The following is a 14567-nucleotide window of genomic DNA, read 5'->3' on the forward strand; positions in this document are numbered from 1 at the left end:
AAATATATATATATATACAGCTCAGCAGCAAGGCTATGACACGTAAACTTCATGTACAATTAGGGTGCTCACCTGGCACAGGCTTAGGAACTGAGGTCTACGTCATCTGCAGACAATGCCAGCTCTAATATACACCCAGGCTCTCAGTGCAACTGACCAACTACTGATCCCCACCATTTAAACTCTTACATGCAGATTTCAATAGCAAACCAAGCATTAACAAAAATAGAAGATCCCTCTGTCACCAATAGCCACACACCCCTCCCCCACTGCAATTTGACTTCATGGTCAATGGTTGTAATGGCAGATCTAAAGCTCTGAAGCCTCATACATGCCTCATGCCTCATACATGCCTCTCCTAAATGCAAAGCATGACCACAGTGGTGAGGTGCATCTCCACTGCAGTCACACCATATTTCTAATCGTTCTTCTCTGTCATACAAGCCTCTATGAAATGCACACTGTGTACCTGAAGAAGGTCTGAGCTATTGATCGATACAATCTCCATATTGGATTGAAAATAAAGAAAATAATATCACCTAAATATATTTACGGAGTGCCGAGTTCTTCAGATCTGTCTTTATTACCATTGATACTTTACATTCACATTGCAGGCGGAGGGGGTTATGGTGATAGCGGGATCTTCCTTCCCTGTTAATTACCTTATGTGCTCAGGTTGCTATTGAATGTAGCAGCCGGGTTAGGACCCTACTAGATCTACTCGGAGCGCCTTGATCCTCACAAATTGGTTGTAATGGCAGCCGGGCATGTAACGATGGCCTCCAGGTTTGCATTGAACGTAAGCTTAATTAGACTCGTCTACTGGTCTCTCACATTTGTGCTACAGCTAAAACCGATAACAAAGAGTTATATTTAATTATATGTGTAAATGAGTTTGTCATACAGGGTCAAAACTGCTGGCTGATTCCCTTTAAAGGTTAAATGTACTTTCAAGTAATTTTTCAGAATAAGTTGTTAAGCTGTTGTGTGTACACCTGAAGAATAATGCAATTTCCGACCATTATCTGACTTGTATCCTGCATCTCAGCTTGTTTCCCTTCTGCAGGCTCTACTTCTAATTTGCAATTGACTCTGAGCTGATGAGTTAAAATACTGCTATGATCTCTCAGCTAAACAAGTTATCTCATAGAGATGCATTCTCTCTCTACTTTCCTTACTCATCACACAGAAAGAAGTAGCTGCAGCACAGGTGACATTATACAGCAGTAGTAAGCAGTGTGCATGTGAATGCAGCTCCACACCTCTTCTTGCTACAAAAAATATAATACGAGATGTAACTTACCACCTCACTGTGCAGGCAGTCTGCCTTGTCTTGTGGAAGTTGGAGTTGACCTGTTTTTCGGAGTGATTGGAGATATAAAATGAGTCTAAATAGTATTTTAATGTTTGGTCAGAACATTTACCCTGAAAGTAATTTTATAATCAGCATATAAAATATTTGTCACATCCTGCCTAAGGCCACTGGCTCAAAAGGCTACCTTGGACAGACTTGTCACAAGCCATTCCGTTTGGCAGATTCCTGAGGAACCCCGATACCCTTTAGCCCCATACAGATCTGACTTTACCACAGGATCCAGGGGATTGACACCATGGAAGGGCTGCCATTCGGAAATGCAAACCAGGGGTAGAAATGGTCGTCAAGCAGGGTCAAAGCCAAGAGGTCACGTCGGGAACAGAGTCATAAAACAAGCAGGTAGTCAAATATCAAGCTGAGGTCAAAGAACAGGAATAATCAGGACAAAACATGGAAGCACACACAAAACAGGACTGATGCTATCAAGCTTCACGTGCAACAATGGTCTGGCACTGCCTAGCGGCCGAAGCCGAATCTGGCACAGATGTTACAATACTACTTAATTCTCCATTTGCCTGATTTTTTATTATCTTAAACAATTTGATGTAAAACCTGCCACTTGTACACACACAATATGCTAGCTAATATTTCCGGTTTTCTGCAGCTCACTTTACAGCTTTTCTGTGTAGACTAGGGCAGAATCATCTTAGGCCTCTTTCACACATCAGGTTTTCGCCGTCAGGCGCGATCCGGCACTTTTGACAAAAACCGGATCCGGCGAAATGCAATGCCGGATCCGGTTTCCCCCCCATTGAATTGCATTAGCGCCGGATCGGGCCGGATGGCCATGCGTTTCATCCGGTTTTCGCCAGATCCGGCAATCTGTCGAAATCCGGCGTCTGGAAAAAACGGCTACTGTAACGTTTTTTGTCTCCGGCGAAAAAGCCGGACACACCGGATCCGGCTTTTTCACACAATGAAAGCCTATGAGCGCCGGATCCGGTTTTTTGGGTCTGAGCATGCTCAGTAGCTCTGCCCACAAGCCACATATATAAAAGCATGACAGTGGGACCCTCAGCCACACCCAACATGCCACCCAAAACAGCAACCAGGCGCAGGAGAAGGCAGGAGACCACTGCAGCACCATCAGAACCACCACCATCACCTCAAATGGAGCAGCATGCTGAACAACGGGAGGGGAGTCCAGCAGCAGATGAGAGAAGGTAATTATCAAATCCCCCATTCCTCAAAACTAGGGCCATGGAATATCAAGATATTCATTGGCCCTTTGTTTCTCTTTATTCAACAGCCGCCCAAGAGATTCAGCAGCAGCAGCAGTGGCAGCACTGGCAGCACTGGCAGCAGCAACAGCACCACCCACAGCCATGGAGTCTGGCCAGCAAGAGGACAGCACATCTTCTTCTGGGAGCCCTCCCTTGCATCGTCAGCGTTTGACGGTTTTATTTCCAAAATCCATCATCTCTGGAATATGTATATTCATTGCCTTTTATTTCAAAACAGGATTCACAAGCTGAAGAGGAGCTCCCAGAAGAAGAAGGAAGGGGTGGACAGACACCTGTAGTGGGCTCACAATTGGTACGTTTTTTGCATCAAACGCAGAAACACAACATCACACTACACACAACACATAGATAACAATGTTCTGCAGACCACACACAGCAAACAAATGCCTACATCCAAACACATAAATTTTTTTCTTTTCTTCTCTAGTCTTCCCAATCTGGTGCTCAGCCAAGAGGTCCTCGCAGTGCCTCCCTGGGTCGTCGGCGACAGCAACGCGGCGGTCACCAACGTGTAAGTATAATATTTAAGTTAAATTTTGGTACACTTTTTATTTCATGTCTTAAGTGTGGTGACTAATTTTGCTATTTTTATCTTTTATTTTAACAGCCTTCACAGCGTGCTCCCGACTCAGACGGTGAGGATGGAGGAATAGATGTGGACCACCTCATCGATCTCGTCAGAGAAAGGGAGCCGCTATGGAATATGGCTGACCGCCGCCATGCTGACCTGATCGTTACCTGACGACTCTGGGAGGAAATCTGTTCGCTCCTTGTGGCCCGCTGGGAGGACCTCGATGCTCGGGCCCAGATTAAAGAGCGTAAGTATATACAGTACCGGTTGCTTGATGTAAACCAGTGTCCTCGTGGTCCCCACGGATCATGTGTTCAGGATTTCTATTTACTATGGAAATCCTGAAAACATGACCCCTGGGGACCATGAGGACTGGAGTTTGGGAAACACTGATGTTGTATACTAACCACTTTGTCCTTTCTCGTTTCAGGGGACAGAATTGTGAAGCGGTGGCGGTCTGTGAGGGATCGTTTCAAGAAGGAGTTCAATAAAGAGATGCGAGCCCCGAGTGGATCTGGAGGACGCAGGAGCAAGTACAAGTACGCACGAGCCCTGTCGTTCCTCCGGGATACAATGGTCACCAGAAGGTAAATATTACACACCACATGTGAAAAAAAATGTTTAGATGTAACAATTTTTTTTCAGCCAGGGCCATGCCATGTCACTATTTTAATTGTTTTTTTTCTCTTTATTCCACAGCACGGTGAGCAGCACTCGGGAGCCTGCACGATTGGACCCTTCTGAGGCGATCCCTGAGGAGACCGGCACCGAGGGACACTTCGACCGCCCCGGTACATCTGCACCTTCCCAGCCTTCCCACACATTCGACCCATCTGTCCCATCCACCAGCACAGGAGCATCGTGGCCGCCTACATTACATGAAGCTGCTGGTGAGGAGATCGCTTTCCCTTTACCCCACCCTTCTGCCCCTGCCACCTCTAGTACACCTGCGGGTACTGGGCGGCAGCGGCAGAGGGGTCAGGAAAAGACTTATGCGCCAGAGTTCTTGCATCTGAATGCATCTTTCCAGAACTGTCTAAAAGTCTTGTCAGAGCAAATCTCCGCAGGCTTTCAGCAGATCAACTCCAGCATTCTGGAGGTGAAGACACTTCTGCAAACCATGCATTCAGAAGCAAGATCTTCGCCAAACCACACCTTTTTCAGGTCTGTTGTGGAGCGCATGGCAACGCTCTCTCCTACCCAGCAGATGCATGTAATGCATTCGTGCCACGGTGCTCTACAGCACGTTACCTCCCAACCTCCTCCTCCCACCCCAGTAGTTCCTCCACCTGCACCCCCTCCAGCCACTTTCCATCCTCCCCCTCCTATTACATACCAGCCACCTCCCCAGTACCAGCAACCTCCCCAGTACCAGCAACCTCCCCAGTACCAGCAACCTCCCCACTTCCAGCAACCTGCCCCGTACCAAACTCCTTCCCCATACAACTTTCCATCAACATCATCTGCTCCTACAGTCCCTGCCCAACCCTCCACTCCACCGCCCACCACCTCTTCTGCCTCCCACATGTCCACCCATTCTGTAGCTTTTTCCACACCTTCACCTCTAACTGTTCCTTCCCCACCACGATCCCAGTCCTCTCTCCACACTCCCAGTGTCGAAGTGTCCCGCAGCCCCTCCGGCAGTATTTCCACCCCACACTACACAGATTTATAATGTGTTTTTTAATAAAAATGGTCATTTGGTTTAAAACATTTATTAAAAAAGTTTTTTTCACTTTAAAAACATTTTACAAAAAAAAAATATTTTAAATAAAAGTTAAATTATCGTTTTACAATGGTTGTCTGTCATTTCTTTCTGCGGCAAACTATGTTTAAAAAAAAGGTTAAATACAGGGTATTTCAAAGGTAAAAAGGTATTCAAAACCAGGTATATAACTGTGGGTAAATTTTAGCTTTTTGCCACAGTTGTGTTCCTGGTTGTGTTTGAAGCAAAGTATTTCACCTAAAAAGTTGTGTTTATTGTTGGTGATTTCCTAACAATGTACACAACTTTTGTTAAAAGGTGAAATACTTTGCATAAAACACAACCAGGTACACACCTGTGGCCTAAAGGTAAAAATAGTAAGACCATGACAAGATAGCCAACTTTGTTTGGCAAAGGTATATAATGTTGGTACAGAAGGTACACAAGTTTCGTTAAGGGCACAAATCTTTCACACTCTGTCATCCTGCCAGTGTACTCTGCTTTGAGGTGACATAAAGTACAGTGCAAAATTGTCCCTCATTACTGAAACCGTCACAGAACTTCTAGTGGTAATGTCATGGTAATCTTGCAAGGTGGTTTCTTCAGAGGTGTCCTCAATGGAAATGGGTTCCTTGCAGATAACAAAATTGTGGAGTACCACGCAAGCTTTGATCACCTCGTCCACAGTTTCTGTCTTGAGGTTGATCGCAGTCAATAGGACCCGCCATTTGGCTGTCAGAATACCAAAGGTACATTCAACCATTCTTCTTGCTCTTGTGAGGCGGTAATTAAAAATGCGTTTTGTTCTTGACAATCCTCTGCTACCGTACGGTTTCAAAAGGTGTTCTGACAGCTGGAAGGCTTCATCCCCTACACAGACAAATGGCATAGGTGGGCCAGATGTTTGCGGCAGAGGTCTAGGGGGTGGGAACTGGAAGGTGTTTCCATACAGTTTACGCCCCATGGCAGACAGTTTGAAAACTTGAGAGTCATTGGAGCGGCCATAGGCCCCAATATCAACAGCAATAAATTTGTATTCCGCGTCAGCGATGGCCATGAGGACAATTGAAAAACATTTCTTGTAATTGAAATACAGTATTCCAATCCCGATCCGGCTGGCTTTACAATGCGGATATGTTTCCCATCCACAGCGCCCAAGCAGTTTGGAAACTGACATATCTGTTGAAACTTTTCTGAAATTTCACTCCACCTCTCTGTTGTGGGCTCTGGTAAAAACTCTTCAGCTAAGGAGTCCCACAGTGCACGGCATGTGTACTTCACTATTCCAGATATGGTGGAAATCCCGAGTCTGTAGTGGAAATGCAGTGACGAAAGGGATTCTCCAGTTGCAAGAAATCTGTGGGGAATTAAAAAACAATCAATTAGTTTAAAATCACAGCATTACATACCAAAAGTCAGCTCTAACACTTGGAGATGCAAACTACCACCAACAAGATTGCAGTGAAAGTGTGCTCTGATGCGAGCATATCCAATAAATGTGGCTTACCTTAAAGTCACCATCAGACGCTCTGCGGGTGAAACAGAGAAGCGGCAATAGGTGTCCGATTTTCTTATGAGGTGTGCAATGCGCTCCACCAAGTAATCAAAATTCTCCATTTTCATCCGAACATATCCCAAAAATTTATCCGGGTTTCGTCGAAGGTCCATGCAGAGTGTAGAATAGACCCCACGCGTCATTCTCTTGGCTGTGATGGGGTGGATCCACAAACGTCGTCTACGATGCCTGATGCTCTGCTGTCTCGCTCTCTCCTTCTCCAGAACAATCACCCTCAAACGATTCACCTCCGCTGTAAAATCCGCCAAATTCTTCAAAATATTTCCAATCACAACATCCATCTTCGCCAGTAACTTGCTCTTCTCTCCAACCTGCACTTTCTCCTCTACAACCTGTCAAAGAAGGGCTGTAGGAACACGCTATATATAGTTTTTCAGTAGCCAATCCCTTTCGGAAGGCCACAAGGGGCGATTTTAAAAACCGGATCCGGCGTAATCCGTCGAAAAACGGATCGAAAACCGGATGAACCGGATGAGACAGATCCGGTTTTGGCTGTCAAGCGGAAGACGGATTCGGCAGAAAACCGGATCCGTCACATCCGGTTTTACTAAACATTTGCCGGATCCGGCGCTCCGGCACGACGCCGGAACGCGCCTGACGCCGAAAACCTGATGTGTGAAAGTAGCCTTAGAGGACTTCTCTATTGTATCTAGAGACCTTGATCAAGCAGTACAGCAGCATTGACAAGGGATGTGTGCAGCACTCCTTCCACTCGCAGTCTTTCAGGACGGAAAAATAATCTTATTCCAGAGAATACATTAGCGTATTGACAATTGCCTGTAAGGCACACACCTTGCTGCACTATCTACACCAGCAATGCAGCAAGAATAAGTAGCATCTTCAGTCATCCCTTCCTCTTTCTCTAGGAAATAAATGCATATAATATGCGAATACATTGTTTTTCTTCTACAGACTTAATTATTGTCAGTGAAACTAAAATGAAATACTGGAGACGTTCTTTTTAAATGCCCTAGGCAACAAAGTATAAACTATAAGTAAAGAAAAGGGAGGCGCAGTAAATATGTGAAGATGATGAGTTGTTAATGTAAAGTTTTTTTAACTATCAAATTATTAAAGAAAGCAGTGTGTCAGTCAGTGAAGCGGCTTATCATTCTATAATGATGCCACATTGGAGTCCTTCGCTGCAAATGACTACGTGACAACTTAGCCAAGCAAGTGATGAAGATGTATGCAAACAATCTGCTATGTTTGTTAGGATGCCTTATTTTTTCAGGAGTTATGTCATACACATTTGCGCACGATGAATCAATGAACTCTCATCTAAATTGTGAAACTATTACAAGGACAATGACCGTGTCCCTTCTGATTGATCAGCAAGACGCCAAATCATTTGAAAAAAAATACATCAACATCGAAGCTTTTTTTTTATCTTTAGAAATAAATATTGATTTATTATCACAATATGTACTATGTGGAACGTGGCTATTTTCTTCCAGATCATGTTATCTCCTGCTACTTTTTCACTACATGGGCTTTGGGGGGTGAAGTATAGTTAAAACCACAGAACAGAAGTTTACTTTTAGATTTCTCTGACTGCCTTTGCTCATACTGACAATTTCACACTATTAGGGGAATTATGTTAACACTGTTACTGGGGACTCTCAGCAGGCACTGTTCATGAGATCAAGTTTCTGGAACTCATCAATGGGTGCGAGAAAAAAATTGCACGGCACTCGGACCATGTGTGTGCCATCCCATTTTTATGCACCCATGTCATAGGAAATCCGACGTTTCTTCAGCCGAGTACTGTAAATTCTCAGTGTAACACATCAGAGTAGAATAGAAAAGAATAGATATATACAGAGAATAGATAGCTACAAATATGTGAGTGACATATATAATTAATACAGTATGTGCAGTTTAATGTTCATGCATATACGGTAATTAATAAATCATAGAACAAAATGGCGAGGGATCCCCTAAAAGTTTGTTAACCAGCATAGGGAAAGCGGATAGCTGGGGGCTGATGTTTATAGTCTGAGAAGGGGATTTTAAACATGGAGCTTCCCAGGCTATTAATATCAGCTCACAGCTGTATACTTACAGTGGGTGCGGAAAGTATTCAGACCCCTTTAAATTTTTCACTCTTGGTTTCATTGCTGCCATTTGGTAAATTCAAAAAAGTTCATTTTTTTTCGCATTAATGTACACTGTGCACCCCATCTTGACTGAAAAAAAACAGAAATATAGAATTTTTTGCAAATTTATTAAAAAAGAAAAACTGAAATATCACATGATCATAAGTATTTAGCCATGAGTCTTCTTGGAAATGATGCAACAAGTTTTTCGCACCTGGATTTGGGGATCCTCTGCCATTCTTCCTTGCAGATCCTCTACAGTTCCTTCAGTTCCATTTTCAGGTCTCTCCAGAGATGTTTAATTGGGTTTAGGTTAGGGCTCTGGCTGGGTCAGTCAAGAATGGTCACAGAGTTGTTCTGAAGCCACTCCTTTGCTATTTTACATGTGTGCTTAGGGTCATTGTTTTGTTGGAAGGTGAACCTTCGGCCAGGTCTAAGGTCCAGAACACTCAGGAGGAAGGTTTTCATTCAGGATATCTCTGTACTTGGTCGCATTCATGTTTCCTTAAATTTCAACCAGTCATCGTGTCCCTGCAGCTGAAAAACACACCATAGCATGATGCTGCCACCCCATGTTTCACTGTTGGGATTGTATTGGGCAGGTGATGAGCAGTGCCTGGTTTTCCCACACATGCCACTTAGAATTATCACCAAAAAGTTCTATCTTCCTCTCATCAGACCAGAGAATCTTACTTCTCATAGTCTGGGAGTCCTTCATGTGTTTTTTAGCAAACTCTATGCTGACTTTCATATGTCTGGCACTGAGGAGAGGCTTCCATCAGGCCTCTCTGCCATAAAGGTCCGACTGGTAGAGGGTTGCAGTGATAGTTGACTTTGTGGAGCTTTCTCCCATCTCCCTACTGCATCTGTGGAGCTCAGCCACAGTGATCTTGGGGTTCTTCTTTACCTCTCTCCCCAAGGCTCTTCTCCCACGATTGCTCAGTTTGGCTGGATGGCCAGATCTAGGAAGACTTCTGGTAGTCCCAAACTTCTTCCATTTAAGGATTATGGAGGCCACTGTGCTTTTAGGAACCTTGAGTACTGTAGAAATTCTTTTGTAACCTTGGCCAGATCTTAGCCTTGCCACATTTCTGTCTCTGAGCTCCGTTGCCAGTTCCTTTGACCTCATGATTCTCATTTTGTCTGACATGCACTGCGAGCTGCGAGGTCTAATTTAGACAGGTATGTGCCTTTACAAATCAAGTCCTATCAGTTTAGTAAAACACAGCTGGACTCCATTGAAGGAGTAGAGCCATCTCAGGGAGGATCACAAGTAAATGGACAGCATGTGACTTAAATATGAGTGTCTGAGCAAAGGGTCTGAATACTTATAACCATTTGATATTTCAGTTTTTCTTTTTAATAAATTTGCAAAAATTTCTACATTTCTGTTTTTTTTCAGTCAAGATGGAGTGCAGAGTGTACATTAATGAGAAAAAAAATATGTCACGCCAAGGCAGGCGGAATGAGGATAGTGAACCCACTGGACCACAGAGGACTCTGTGGAAGCTGAAGCCTAGGAACCAGCTGGACAAGGATGTCAGATAAATTGCAAGATTTTATTTAGGATAACAAACAAGAGAACCCACTAGGGAGAACCCCCTGGACCGAAACACCAAATTCTTCCAAGGGAGAACCAGCGAGCGAACCCCTTAACAGGGATTGTCCCGGCACAAGCAAGGAAGCTCAAGTGAAACAGTTCCAAGATCAGAGGGCCAGACCCAAGAGGAATAGTGAAACAGTGGGAAAGGGTCGAGAGGACCTGGGAACCAGAGAAGAACCAGATGGTCCATAGGATACCGTAAGAGTCCGCAGGCAGATGGTAGGCAGGCAGGACCATGGTACTAGGAGAAAACAATGAGTGTTAATACAAGGCATCGGGAAGATGCTGCAGCCAGTGGAGACATTGCTGGAGCACAGACTGGGTGAGAAGGAATGCGGGGAACAGAGGAATGCCTGCGGGCAGAAGGGACCCGATCTCCCTGAATCCTGGAGATGGGACCCGCTGGCCAGAGCGCTACAAGATGAAATTTTTTGCATTTTTCAAATGGCTGCAGTGAAATAAAGAGTGAAAAATGTAAAGGGGTCTGAAAAAGAAAAAAGTCCTTTATTTGAAATAAAAACACTGACACGTTTTTTTATTAAAAATAAAAAAGCAAAGTTATACTCACCTTAACACCTAATCCACTGAAGCCCATGTCTGCTGTAAAAGAATTAAAATAATAAACAACCATATCCCTCTCTTATCTAACATGAAAATAATCCTGCAATGCCCATGTCCCCTGTAAAAGAGTAAAAAAATTAACAAAACAACATTATTCCTCACCTGTCCGATGAAAAGATAATCCATTTGTACCTTGATGAGTGCAATCCTTGTACAATTTTTATAGATTAGGAAGTACTGATAAACTGTCTCCTCTGGACCCTGATGTCATGTGATCACTGGAAGTAGTGAGGGAACAGGAGCTGTTGCTTTTTTCCAATAAAAATCAGAAAAGGGAAGGCAATTTAAAATGGTTTTTGCAGACCTTTGTGGTAGTAAAAATAAAAAAGAAATGTGAAAAATAGACATATTTACTATTTTTCTTAAAATTTTCCCACGATGTCAGAGAAAAAATTAAGCCCCATGTGTTGCGAATAGAAGAGCTAAAAGTTATTTGAATATCTGAATAAGAGAGAATTGTCCCTCTTATTCATCTGTCTCCACATCTTCCATGGACCCAATAGCCCATGGTAACTGCACTCAGGCATATCTTAGCTGATCACCGGCTCATACAGCTTTATACCATAACCCCTATTTATTATGATGATTGATGGACCATACAAGACAAGCACATTCTATTTCCTTATAAATTATGAGCTGTAGAGCAGCGTGGCCCTCAATCCTCCTGTAACTTTGAATTGTGTCACATTGTTGTGACAGATCACACAGGGGAAGGGGTGTGTTGACTTCAGTCACCTCTGGTAAGGGAAGAGAAGGACCCAGCAGCACTTGCCCCAGGTCAGTCAGGGAATTGCACCGAGGGCAAATAGTTGCCGAAAAGGCTTCCTTTATAGGTAGGAGTTATTGAGGCAATCCCAGTGAGGGGGGGATATACATCACTAGTCCAGGCTGGGGATATATATGAACCTCCGAGCCGTCTCTGTCAGGGCTACTCACTAACACAGTACAGTATGCTGCCACTAGTTCCTCGTTCAATATAAGCCCTGTCCGACAATAGGCTTATATCAGGTTTGAGACCAACCCCAGGGTAGCGTATAATACATGGGTGGACATACCTTATGTGCAGCCTATGCAGCTGCACCAGGGCCCAGGGGTGGAGGGGGGCCCCTTCAGGGCGGCTAATAATGAGGGCAATCTGGCCTGTTTATCCAGCTCCAAAGCTCCGAGGGGCCCCTGGTCAGATTGCCCTCATGTGCGGCTGGTAGGGAAGTGATCCAAGAGAAAATGGCAGCAGAACTGCAGTGACCTGTCCTGCTTCCTGCCCACGCTTCCTCTCACACAGACAGCAGCGTCGCTGGATGATGTAATTATTCAGCGGCTTGCAGTGCCAGAAAGAGAAAGTTGCCGGGCTGGCGACATGATGCTTCAACTGCGGGAGAGCATGCGGAGAGGTGAGAGGTGTGTGAGTGCTTTTGTATGTATGTGTGTTGTGTGTGTGTGTGTAGAGATGAGTGGTGGTGTGTGTGTGTAAATGCTTAGCACTGCAGGGGAATGTGCAGAGAGGTGAATGGTGCTGTGTTTGTGTAGGTGGAGGAGAGGCCAATGATGTGGGTAATGGGGAGAAGGCAATGATAGGGTGATGCAGAGGGCAATGATGGGGATGGTGGGGGAGGAGGAAATGATGGAAGTGGTAGAATGGGCAAGGATGGGGATGGTGGGGGAGGAGGAAATGATGGACTTGTTGGAATGGGCAATGAGGGTGGTGGGGGAGAAGGCATTGATGGAGGTGGTGGAAAGGGCAATAATGGGGGTGGAGAGGGGGAGGAAATGACAGAGGTGGTGGAATAGGCAAGGATGGTGGTGGTGGAAAGAGCAAGGATGGGGATGGTGGTGAGGAGGAAATGATGGAGATGGCAGAAAGGGCAATGATAGGGGTGGTGGAGAAGGCAATGATGGAGGTGGGAGAGAAGGCAATGATGGTGGTAGTGGAAAAGACAATGATGATAGTGGTGGGGAAGGAGGCAATGATGGAGGTGGTAGAGGAGAAGGTAATGATGGAGATGGTGAAAATGGCAATGATGGGAGTGATGGAGGGGGCAATGAAGGGGTGCTAGGGGAGAACGCAATGGTGGAGGTGGTGGAAAGGGCAAAGAAGGGGTGTTGGGGGAGAATGTAATGATGGTGGTGGAAAGAATAATAATGGTAGTGGTGGAAAGGGCAATAATGTGGGTGGTGGGGAGGAGGAAATGATGGAGCTGGTGGAATGGGCAATGATGGGGTGGGGGAGTGGACAATAATGGGATGCAGGGGAAGGAGGACATTGAGGGGTATGGGGGATTGGGATGGGAGGAAGGGGAACTTACTGTATAATGGACTTAGGAACAGGGGGAGGTGGAGGAAGACATGATTATCGTTTATTATGTCTAACACAGTCCCTTAGTATATAGTGTACTCACTTATCTCTAACACAGTCCCTTAGTATATAGTGTACTCACTAATTCTGTACAACACTATCCTTAGCTGCATAGTTTCCTCTTTTATTATGTATGACACCGTCCCTTATTATGTACCATCTTCTCTAGCTATATATGGTGTCGCCCCTTATTATATAGCTTCCCCTGTGGTTTGTACAGGGCTGTCTCTTACATAGCATATCCTTGTTATTTTTGTTATTCACAGCGCCCTTTTTTATTATATTGTCCACTCTCTTGTTCGATATAAAATGACTGCTGATGGAGGAGCCGATGACCAGACAACCAGTCCATCAGCTACTCCATTAGAAAAGAAGCTTTCCTATGCTCCATCAACCATCATTGCATTATATAGCTAACAAGACAGGTCGGTATGTAATATAAAACAGGGCTCTATATAATGCAATATGTAAGGGACGGTACTGTACATAACAAGAGAGGGCACTGTATAATAAGGGTCGGCAATATATATAATAAAGGAGACTATGTACTACATATACATGTAAGTGTGTGGCTATATATATATATATACTCGTATATATGTAGCTTTTTCACCATAAAAGGAAGGAGGGCCAGACACATTTCTTGCACAGGGGCCGCAAGCTGTCAGCGTCCGCCCCTGGTATATCGAGATAAAAGAGCAGCCAAGATTAATTTTATATTTAATCACCAAAAGGAGCACTAGAAAGATACAGATATATACCGTATATATATATATATATATATATATACAAAAGCAAATATACAGTCAGGAGTGTAGTACAAGGGTAGAGTACAGATAGATTGAGACTACCATGTTACGTAGCATGTGACCACAGGGAGGCGCTGGTGGATCACAGGTCCAAATCTTTATAATGTGATTCTCTGGCCGTGTCAGGTAAGGGGCCTCCTGCCAGTAGAAAGGCTGAGTCCAAAATGAGGAGCTGCCTATTATCCCCTAGGCTCTCCCTCCCACATGTTGCAACAGCTCCTTGGCTGGGTAGCCTCTCTCCTCCCATATCTGAGAGCATAGTTTTCCATGCAGAACCGTGGATGCCCATAACTTTCTGCCCAAGGGTCTAACTAAACGGCGGTGGCGCCACTGGGTTCTGCTGGATTTTATCTGTGCAGAGAGATGAAATATGCCTATCGTATGCAATTCCTAGTAGCTATGTTTTATAACTCAATAATGCAGAGTTCTACAGGTGGCTGCAGGGTACGGTCATGTGGGGGAAGGAAAAGGAATGCCGGTTTTGATTATGTGCCCAGATAGACTCAGAGATATTGCATTCTGTTAACATAGGTCATTTTCCAGATTCAATATCTCAGGGCCTGGTGCTGGAATCTATGGTGTCATGATGTCTGCCTGTGGCTTGAGTAAAA

The sequence above is a fragment of the Dendrobates tinctorius genome, unplaced genomic scaffold (genome assembly GCF_039654945.1).
Source record: "Dendrobates tinctorius isolate UK_male_01 unplaced genomic scaffold, ASM3965494v1 ptg000040l, whole genome shotgun sequence".
Classification (NCBI taxonomy): domain Eukaryota; kingdom Metazoa; phylum Chordata; class Amphibia; order Anura; family Dendrobatidae; genus Dendrobates; species Dendrobates tinctorius.